The following is a 10,971-nucleotide window of genomic DNA, read 5'->3' as shown; positions in this document are numbered from 1 at the left end:
AATGGCTGCTCTTTATACTCCCTGTCTCCGCCCCCAAGCTCCATTAAACTAATCCAACCCCCAAACACTAGCACCTGCCCACTTCCTGGCTCTGTCAAGGCCCACTCCTCCTACTGCGTTGTTCCATGGGCTTCATTTATCCTGGTGCCTGAGTAAGTGCTGCATGTTATTTAAATATGAATCAAAAGAACAACAGTTCTAGCTGCAGAGACAGTTCTTGCATATTATTGGATCCACAAACAAAATATTACCTGAGATCCCTAGACCATAGAGAGGGGGCATCTCAAGTCCTGGTATTTGGAAAGTGAACTACTTGGATGGAATTTATATATTAAGTCCAGTAGGGAAATACAGTTACAGATTAGCAGTATAATGTAACCATTTATTAGAGACTCATCCGTTTCAGGGGAGCCTGGCATGTCGCGGGACTTTCACGCACTGCTCAGACGCTCCTGTGGGATTCGTGGGCTCCAGGAACCAGACGAACCTACCTCGCCGCATGGCGAGTTTGGGTCAGCTGGTGTCTGGAAAAGGACCTCGATCCCCTTTCAGCACCTCTTCCACCAATTTTACATTTTTTGTCATCCCTTTTTGACCAAGGAAAGTCATACCGGTCGATTAATATTTTTCGTTCCGCCATTTCGGCGGCCCATGACACTGTTGATAATTCCTTGGTTGGGAAGCACCTGTCCGTATGCAGACTCCTACGGGGCATACGTTTGACGAGGCCACCTGCGGCTAAATACTCCAACTTTTGGAATATTTCTAAAGTTTTCCAGCTGTTGGAATCCTGGCCGTCTAACGAGGCTCTATCCCTACGCCAACTCTCTGCGAAATTGGCCCTGCTCCTGTGCCTGGTGTCCTTCCGCAGAGTTTCAGACGTTCGGGCCTTTGACTTTCATGCGGTGACCTTTGCACCGGACGGTGTCAGATTTACGATTGCTAGACGTACTAAAACTAACTCCTCCTCAGTCTTTTATCCCTACTTTCCAGACAGACCGTCTCTCTGTATAGCCCTGTGTACCCGTTGTTACATGGAGAGCACAACCTCTCTACGTGCCCCTACTGGACCTCTGTTTGTCTCCTACGTTAGACCTCATAAACCGGTCTCTTCACCCACGTTCGCACGCTGGATAACATGGTTGCTTACCCAAGCAGGGATCGAGCAATCCTTTGGTGCTCACTCCGTTAGAGGTGCAGCCGCATCCTCTGCCTTCCATGCGGGCAGCTCGTTGGCGGATATTCTATCCGCCGCAGATTGGTCAAGGGAATCGACTTTTCAAACCTTTTATTTTAAACCTACGTCACATGCGGCTTGTTCTTTCATTCAAGAGCGTTAAAACAGCAAATATGAAGCCTCCTGTCTTGCCATAAAATTAGGGATTATTCTAGCTTACAGTGAACGAATAATCTAAATTTTATTAAAGACAGGAGGCGAATATTTTCCCTCCCTTCGTTCATTATGGAACCCACCCTAGGGTAAGTCTCTTTCATCTTACTATTGCACGTATATACTCTTACAAATTGACTGTTAAAAATATACAGTTTAATGTTACGCTAGCATGTATAGCATTATATAACATTTATCATTATGGTTTAACCTATCAAGTAATCAAATCTGTCACTTAGGTGCGTGTTTATGTTTTTCTCTTATACAAGAGACCATACTTTCACGAATTTTCTCTTCACATTTGCATCTGCTCGGCTACTCGTTTACATGGTTGATTGCTTGTACACCGGAATTCTAGTTCCACAGTTTCAAGTTTACATGGTTGACTACTACTATCGCTGATCGGCACCACCAAGAAAGAGGAAGTGGGAGGAGTCTGATAACACTATATTGTTGTATGATGTATTATGATTGGTTGAATTTTTACTTACAACTTGTTAACTATTTCTTTGCTGCTGGGAGTTACAGTAAAGAAAGATAAGCAAATATTCGCCTCCTGTCTTTAATAAAATTTAGATTATTCGTTCACTGTAAGCTAGAATAATCCCTAATTTAATTGAGGGATATTGTTTAGATGAAAAAGTTATCATTAAACAAAAGATAAAATAGACACCCACCAATTAGAAATTCAATGCTAAAAAGAGCATAGATATAACTATATAAATGGGTGTGCTTAAAATGGTATCAACACTCATAGACAGAGAAAAAAAGGGGGATATCCACTAAACTATCAATTTGACTTAGAAGTGCATACATAGAAGAGTATAGTAATTAGATGTGGCATATAATATAGGGAGCTTAGAATAAATTATTTTTTAAAATGTACTTAAAATGAATAACCACAATCAATCAAAACTTGTGAGAAAACATGTAGAAGTATTCAATTAGCGGTTCATTCTACATATAAGAAAGTATGATCCCAGAGCATGATAAGAAGTCCAATTCTTATCATTCCTAAGTTCCTATAAAGTAGAAGGATGAACAAAGGATAGTATAGTGGAGAGGAGGCTAAATTAAAGATAGTGTAGAGATAGCGTGTAGTAGCAATATGCATTCTAAATATACTAAAATCGAGTCACCTATTATCCAGATTCACTGTGTATTATAACTATGCTACTCTCCTAGTAGCCTCAATCTGCCTCAATCACTATGCTTAGTCCATTTAATCAATTAGTATATCCCAATACCCTTCCGTTCCCAAACCCAAACTAAATGTGAACAAACAAGCGAGTCAGTGCACAGTGCTTAAAAATAATGTAAAAGGGATGCCAACGCGTTTCGGTGCTTAATGCAGATTGGGTCCGCAAGCATTATTAGTATCTCAGAATGGGGAGGACTTTGGGTTGTGATTGATTCACCTGCGCCCAGGCCCTAATCATTGACTAGAGAAAGGAACTGGATTGATGTCATATGTCAAGGTCAGGGGAGGGCTGGCAGCCTTAGGCCTGGGGGGCAAAACCAGTCAAGTGGCCCATTGCGCCACCAAATCAGTTCACCATCCATGCCCACCTTTTTCTGGTTTTATAACGGATATTGATGTTATGCTAATCAGTAGCTCTTTGCCATACTCGCTCCTTCACGGCTCTGACTTTCAATGTTGTCAGAGCACAGGCTGAGAATCTCTGAGCCTGTGCTCTGACTCACTAACTGAGCGCCGGAACCACGAGGGAGAGGATTTGATCTGACTGCACCTACTGCTGGTGCGCACCAGTGGACCACCAGCGAATCGTTTAAATTAAATATGCTGGTGTACCCAACTTGTGAGCTGTGTTGGCCGCCGGGCGCCTCTGTTGTCATGGCACCCTGCGTGACCGCACAGCTTGCCCACCCTAACGGCTGGCCCTGCTGACACACACTGATGTTACTACTTAGACATCCCTCAATATTAATACAGAGATGAGAGTAAACACCAATAAACTGTGGAAACAGAGCTGATCCCCCCAAATTTATAAAGGTTTGCTTAGAGGATTTATTCAAGATTAAATCATGCCTCCTCCTCTCTCCCCCATGCGCTGCTCTGTAGGCTGGGAGGAAGTGAAGAGTAATCACAGTCTCCCAGCACAACGCCACCTGTGGCTGCATGGGGAACAGCTGTTTAATGTAATGCTTGCAGGACGGCCAGCTGCCGCAGAACCTCTTTGTTTCCGTCTCTGCAAAGGGCTCCAGGCACTGCTTGTTGTGAGTGTGAGCCACTGTAAATTAGGGGCAGAGGGCACTTGCACTACGGTCAAGACGGGTCTGGGCAGGAGGAGAGTGCAGTGCAATCAGTGCACTCCCCTCCTGTGGGTCACCAGTAGACTGGTGCACCTGCCCAGGATCAGAGCCGGTGCAAGGATTTTTGCCGCCCTAGACAAAATATAAATTTGCCGCCCCCCCATGTGACATCACAATGCCCCACCCATATGATCTGCCATATGAACTAACGCCAGTGCTGCACACAGTGTGTGTTTACATTAAAAAGCCTGCAGGGACCAGCTATAGACACCACAACCACTTCATTAAGCTATAGTGTCCCTTTAATGTGAGGTAAATTATAGATTAGTGTCACTAATAATATACTAGATTGCCTACTTACAATTAGATGAGGATGATGATGGGCTGCAGTTTGGCTCCACTGGTCTGGTGTAGAACAGGACCCCTGGAGGCTGTTTGCAACTGTGGTCACAAAATTCAATGTTCTGGGAGAATTGGAAGCAGCTCCATTTTTGGTGGCCTCTTACACAGCTCAAGGTCTGGGCCCCAGGGCCTGACGGTTAGTATGCCCATAAGGTCCACTCATATGTTCCACCCACCCATGAGCTCGCCCACAGGGAGTGGAGTGTGTAGGGGATGTGTTATGTGTTATTTAATATGTGTGCTTATGGTATGTAGTGTATAGGGATACCAGTTTGTGCAGGTGATGCAGTGTGTTTGTGTGTAGTGGAAGCAGTGTGTATTTGTGTATAAGGGATGTATTATGTGTTTCTGGTTGTGTGTGAGGGATGCATTGTGTGAATCTGTGTTTGTATGCATAAGGGATGCAAGGTGTGTGTCTGTATGTGTGTGCATTGAGTGTAAGAGATGCATTGTGTTTCTGTGTGTATGTAAGAAAAACATTTGTTTGCATGTGTGTGTAAGGGTTTGCATTGTATGTTTCTGTGTATGTGTGCAAATGATGCATTGTCTTTGTGTGTAAGGGTTGCATTGTGTGTGTGTGTAATGGATGCATTGTGTGTTTCTCTGTGTGTAAGGGAAGCATGTTCTGTTTCTGTGTATGTATAGGGATGCATTGTGTGTTTCTGTGTATGTATAGGGGTGCATTGTGTGTTTCTGTGTATGTATAGGGATGCATTGTGTGTGCGTGTGTGCGCGTAGTGTTAAAGAGCTCCCTGTCTTGCCCCCTGTCCTATAGAGCTGTCCCTTCTGTCCCTTAGAGCTCTCCCCTGCCCCTTAGTGGTCTCTCCTCTCCCCCACCCTCCCCTAGCGGTCTCTTCTCACACTCGCCCACCCTCCCTGTGCTCTTCTCATCCCCCCTCCACCCTCCCTGTGTTCTTCTCACTCCTCCCTCTGTGTGTTCTCACCCCCCCTGTGTTCTGCTTACCCCCCCTCCTCCCTGTGTTCTTCTTACTCCCCCTTGTTCTTCTTACCCCCTTCTTCTTATTACTTCCCCCTTCTTCTTAACCCTCCTACTTCTTCTTACCCCCTCTTCTTCTTCTTACCCCCTCCTTCTTCTTCTTACCACCCCATTCTTCTTCTTACCCCCTTCTTCTTCTTCTTACTCCCCCCTCTTCTTCTTACTCCCCCCTCTTCTTCTTACTCCCCCTTCTTCTTCTTACTCCCCCTTCTTCTTCTTACCCCCCTCTTCTTCTTACCCCCTTCTTCTAATTACTCCCCACTCTTGTTCTTACTCCCCCCTTCTTATCTCCCCTCCTTCTTACTCTCCCCCCTCCCCTCTTCTTACTCTCCCCCCCCCACCCCTCTTTTACTCTCCCCCCCTCCCCTCTTCTTACTCTCCCCCCTCCCCTCTTCTTCCTCTCCCCCCTCCCCTCTTTTTACTCTCCCCCCCTCCCCTCTTCTTACTCTCCCCCCCCCTCCCCTCTTCTTACTCTCCCCCCCTCCCCTCTTTTTACTCTCCCCCCCCCTCCCCTCTTTTTACTCTCCCCCCTCCCCTCTTTTTACCCCCTCCCCTGTAGGTGGCCGAGCTGCACTCCGGTCCGCGGTCCCGGCCGGAGTGATAGGAAAGTGCTCAGTGTGCACCTTCCTGTCAGTCCGGCCGGGTACAGGAAACAGAAACTCCTGTTCCGCGCGGAACAGGAGTTTCTGTTTCCTGTACCCGGCCGGACTGACAGGAAGTGCACACTCAGTGTGCACCTTCCTATCACTCCGGCCGGGACCGCGGACCGGAGTGCAGCTCGGCCACCTACAGGGGAGGGGAGGGAAAAGCAGCTGCAGCCGCCGAGCGCTCTTTACAGAGCGCTCGGCGGCTGCAGCATTTAAAGGGCCGGCCCGCCGCGGCCGGTCCTAAAATAATTTCGGGCGGCCTGGGGGGCAATTGCCTCCCTGCCCCCCGGCCCAGCCCGCCCCTGGTCAAGGTGTTATATGGCATGTGCAGACTTAGAGGAGTGGCATTGTATTAGAAACTGACGATCCTGAACTATGGGTAGCTGGGGAAGGTTCTTTAATCTAGAATCTAGGTCATTGCATGCCTACTATGGCTGCTATATTATAGCCAAATTTAGTTACATCTGGGTTGTTATATATGGACAAGCGAGATACTCTGTCTTTTTCCATTATATTTGAACTCTCAGATTAAAGAGTTGAGCATACAGTAGCTGCTTTTTGATGATTACTGGGATCATTTAGAGAAGGTAAACAGTCTATAGGTCTAGGCCATTTGTGTGATCATGTAGATGTGTCAGTGTCGTTAGTGCAAAATACACAAAAAAATGGAAATTCTGCAAAAATGTAACATTAAGACTTGAAATAAATGGGAAATAACAAAACAACACGGACACCCGTGGAAAAGTGATAAAAACCACAAAAAAACTTTAACTTAACTGATAGGTACACGGCCTCCCAGGGTTATCTCCCAGCTGATAACCAAATTGCAGGACTATATAGTTGATGGGATATTTTGGGATATTGCTAGTGTACCTATAATAGAGGACAAAACAAATATTGCTAATAAAATACAGTGAAAATTGCCAGTGATCAGAATGCACTCACATATTCCAGAATAATAAAGCGTATTATAGGTGCCTCCCCTTGATGGAAATGGGGGGTGTGTTCCTTTAAAATTCCCTCCTCAAGTGATAGCCGATATTAAAATAAATGGGGCCTGGGTACCAAACCAAACGTTTCTGGACCTCTAAACTCAGAACCACTGAAGCAATTGAGTTGTGGCTATCCTTGGAGGCTGCAGCTGCTGCCAATATTGCTCTGAACCTCTGTATTGTAGCCCATGGATCAGCGCAGCTAAGAAGAATAGGCCTTGACAGAGCCAGGAGGTAGGCATAGCAACCACAGGAAGTGAGTGACAGCTAGCATGCTGGGTAGGGCGGAGCCATAAGGGGAATATTTACACAAGCCATTATATGAAGTGGCCATTTTAACTGAACCTAAGCTTACCTGTCAGTTGTGAAAGCTGCCTGCCCTGGAGGGAGAAGGCAGCAGCATGGATGCAGCATAGAAGAACAGAGCAGTATTCAGGCAGAAGGCAGCATGGGTGCAGCATAGAAGAACAGAGCAGTATTCAGGCAGAAGGCAGCATGGAGGCAGCATGGAAGTACAGAGCAGTATTCAGGCAGAAGGCAGCATAGAAGAACATTTTTAATCAGAGCTTCACTTACCTGTTAATTGTGACAGGTCTGGGAAGTTCTTCTTTTTTCCTTTTCTGCAGGTCCATGGCGTCCCTGGAAGAGATCCTGGCTGGAGTGAGGGCAGCAGTGAAGGACCGTGGGCTGGCCTGGCTGCATGAGCAACTGGGGGCTGCAGTTCCCCCTCCGGCACCAGTGGAGCGCAGGACGGCGCGAAGAGCACGGCCGCCCCAGTGTTGAACCCGGGCATGGCGCCCGCACCACGGCGTCGGAGGAGCCCATCGGCGCCCAGTTAGGAGGCAGGATGGTCAGAGGTTGCTGGAGGACGGCCGGCGCCGTCTGTTCGACGCGGCGCCGGTCAGGCGAGGACGGCCGCAAAGCGCGGGCCTGCAGCGGCAAGCGCCCCACTTAAGATGGCGGCTGGCGGCAAGATACTGCGGGAGGAAGGCTCCAGCACGGCAGGAATGGCGGCCGGGATGGCGGAAGAGCACATGGAAGGAGGCAGTTCGCTGAGGCGTCCCGGTGAGTCTATACTTGTCACTGTGGGGCAGGGGACTGGTGGGACAGGTGACAACTCCGCACAGGCGGCCCCCCCCCCCCAGCCGCTCAGGGGTGGCCCGGTCAGCAGGATCAGTTCGGAGACGGCCTGGGAGGTGGCCAGGACGGGAGCGGCAGGGGTACCCTCAGGTTGCCTGGGGGGACAGGGTGTCCCAGAGCCAGGCAGGCGCAGCGGCCAACGTTGGGCCAGGCCCAGCGGACAGGGGAGAGTCACGGGGTGCTGCACTGGACAGGGATGACAGGAGCTGCTGCAGCGGGAGGATAGGCCCCTCAGGCTGCTCTCACGGGGGGCACCGCAGCAGGGACACGGATAGGAGGGATTACAGAAGGGAGCGGCGCAGCGTTAGCGCCAGGCCCAGCAGCGGAAGGAGGTCAGCGGGTCGGCAGTGGAGTAGGGACAGGAGCCCGTCACACAGCAGGCGCAGTGGTTCCTAGACCAGCTGCAGGGGGAGGAGAAGGAGGTCCAGTTCCACGGACAGTCGGGGGAGGAGGCGGCGCAGCGCATCTGGTTCCTCAGGCTGCAGTGCGCAGGGACGGCGGAGGGCCGCCAGGAGCAAGGAAGTTAGGCCGGTGCGAAGCTTGGAACAGTGAAAAGGAGCGTAGGGAGGAAGGACGGGTAGGGTCCCAGCGGTACAGTCTACCCAGGTTGTCTTCTCCTTACAGGTCGCAGAGCAATACCCCTACGGTCCTGAGGAGGGATCAGGCGAATAGCAGTCGGCGTCATCTGGACACTCCGGGGCCTGAAAAGGTGGACGGAAGGGCGGCATCCCCGGGGCCTGGCACGGCCGGGGTCTCCAGTGGTCGAGGAGTGTTACTCCTACGAGCTTGAGGCGGGACCAGCGCGGACAGGAGTCGACGTCCACCAGATACTCTAGAGCCTGGCAAGGTGGACGGAAGGACGGCACAGACGGGGGTTCGGGCGGTGAGTCAATAAACACACCACATTTTTTAAATTGCAAAAATCATTTTAGAGTCATGATCGAGGAAAAAAGGGGCCGTCCCCACGGTGCGGAAGGGTGGGGTCACCGAAGGGCGGTCGGGAGGCAGAAGTTAGGGCGGTGGTGATGGCGTGCCGGGAAGGGGAATAGGGTGTACCGGGGACATTCGACGGGGCAGGAGAACAGTTAGATGTGTGGCAATATTCCAGGCGCTGCGTGACGAAATGGGCATGTGTCCATCGCGGGGACATTGGGGGGGTCACTTGAAGGCGGAGGATAAGTTTTGATTAAGGGATTTAAAAAAAAAAAATATAATAATAATACATTTTCCTGTCTTCCGCTCGAGGAGTTCCTTGATTTTAAAAGGGGATGATAGAAAGGAGGCCGGAAAAGAAGAGGAGGGGAAAGGCGGAAGTATCGCAAGATACTGAAGACTTGGGGAATTGGCTTAGGGCTTTTGTATCCTAGTAGGCGTAATCGGGGTAAGGTCCCCGTTTCCTAGTGATGGTGCAGGAGATTTGCTCTTTTCGGGGGCTGCCGGCGCGCCCCCAGGAGCAGACAAATTCAGTCTGATAAAAAACTTATCGCACCCGAAAGGGGCATCGGTAAATGAGGACATCGACACGGACCTGTTCTGTATCTTTGGCATCATTCGGCCTTGCCGTCGAGTTGGTTCGGGGGAGCGGGACGTGTTCGATTATTGACGACCCTTCCATCTTTTGGGTTGCATGTTTGCAGGTGCCTATTGGTAACCTCTGCTTGCCAAGGGGCAGTTCCATTTCATGTTCCTACTTCGGGAAGTTGGTTCTGTCTGGGAGTGGGTGGTGAAAGAGGAATCAGGAAGGGGTTCCTTAGTACATTATCTGTAAGATAGCTTGCTGTGTGGGCTCGGCTGGGCCGGGCCTTTGTGTACATTCCTTACGGTCGCGGGAATCCTACCGCGCGTCTTAGCTTAGGCTGGAAATTGTTTCGGTGGTAGGAGAGTGTCAATTGCCTGGGGATCAGTTGACTGCACTTCGGGAATTAGGGTGAAGGTTCACAGGCCCAAGAAGGTCACGCTGAGAAATCGCAGTTGTTCATAAGGCAGTTTCAAGTTTGCATGTCAGGTTAGTCACGAGGAATGGGTCTTCATGGCGAAGGCTACTTGCGGAGCCATTGCGGGTGGTATCGAGTTGTTCATGGATGCCTATGGGAACATAGATTCCGGAGCATACCTGGAAGGCAGGTGGTGCGCGGAGCGGTGGCAGGAGGCATGAAAGGTAAGTCCTCTAATTCGAAATTGGCATCTTTTGAGTTATTTCCATTGGGAGTGGCCGTGGCTCTAAAAGGTGAAGGATTAAGGTACGAAAAGTCGTAATCACAGACAATACGGCGGGGTTCATGCGGTTTACCATCCAGCCGGGTCCTCGGTACAGGAGGTACGCCAATGGCGGCGATTCGTATTATTGTGCAGGTCGTTTCATATCGGGTGCAGGCATGCCACGTGCCTGGTTGGCGGAAGGTAGGGGCTGGTTACTTGGCTCGCGCACGAGGGGACAAGCTGCGAATGGCGGCCCCAAGGGGCGCGGGAGGAGGGACAGGCCGGTCTGGTGGAAGTGTGGCAGCTCGAGACGCCATGCTTGGAGGATTGATACGGAATCCTATGGCACCACCACGGGGACCGCCTATATATGGGACGAGGCGGTTGGTTTCACTGGGGGGTCCCAGTCAAAGGAGGGGCGAAGGGATACCTTGCTGTGGTTCCTAAGCCACTGGTTCTTTCAGCGTTAGCTCCATCGGCAAGGGACAAGAGCATGGCGGCATTGGCGTTAGGGTTCAAACTGACCGATTGGGAGGAAGTGACGGAATGTTGACACGTCCGTCAGGCATCGCGGGTCTTGCGGAGAGGTATGAAATATGTCGGTGCCAGGCGGATGGTTTCCTTGGGTAATGCAACGCCTGGTGGTGTGTTACTCTACTTTTGAGGTGAGTTTGTTTGCGGTGGCCTTCTCGGGGGCTTGGAGCAATTCGGATTGGGGAGCTGGTGAGTGCCTTTCAGGCGGGTGTTGTTCTACACTCGGTTGTTTAACCTCAGTCGGTTAAGGTAATGATTCGGTGGGGTTGTACAAGAACGGATGTGTATGGTAAAGGAGGTTTGGTAAAGCTATATTCCTTGCCGGGGTCAGGGGTACGCCAAGCGCATCATGTTACTTGGAGCTTCGCCCGGACAGCCCGGGTGGCTTACTGGTAA

The sequence above is a fragment of the Pelobates fuscus genome, chromosome 1 (assembly GCF_036172605.1).
Source record: "Pelobates fuscus isolate aPelFus1 chromosome 1, aPelFus1.pri, whole genome shotgun sequence".
Taxonomy (NCBI): domain Eukaryota; kingdom Metazoa; phylum Chordata; class Amphibia; order Anura; family Pelobatidae; genus Pelobates; species Pelobates fuscus.
Note: the sequence above shows the minus strand (reverse complement) of the source record.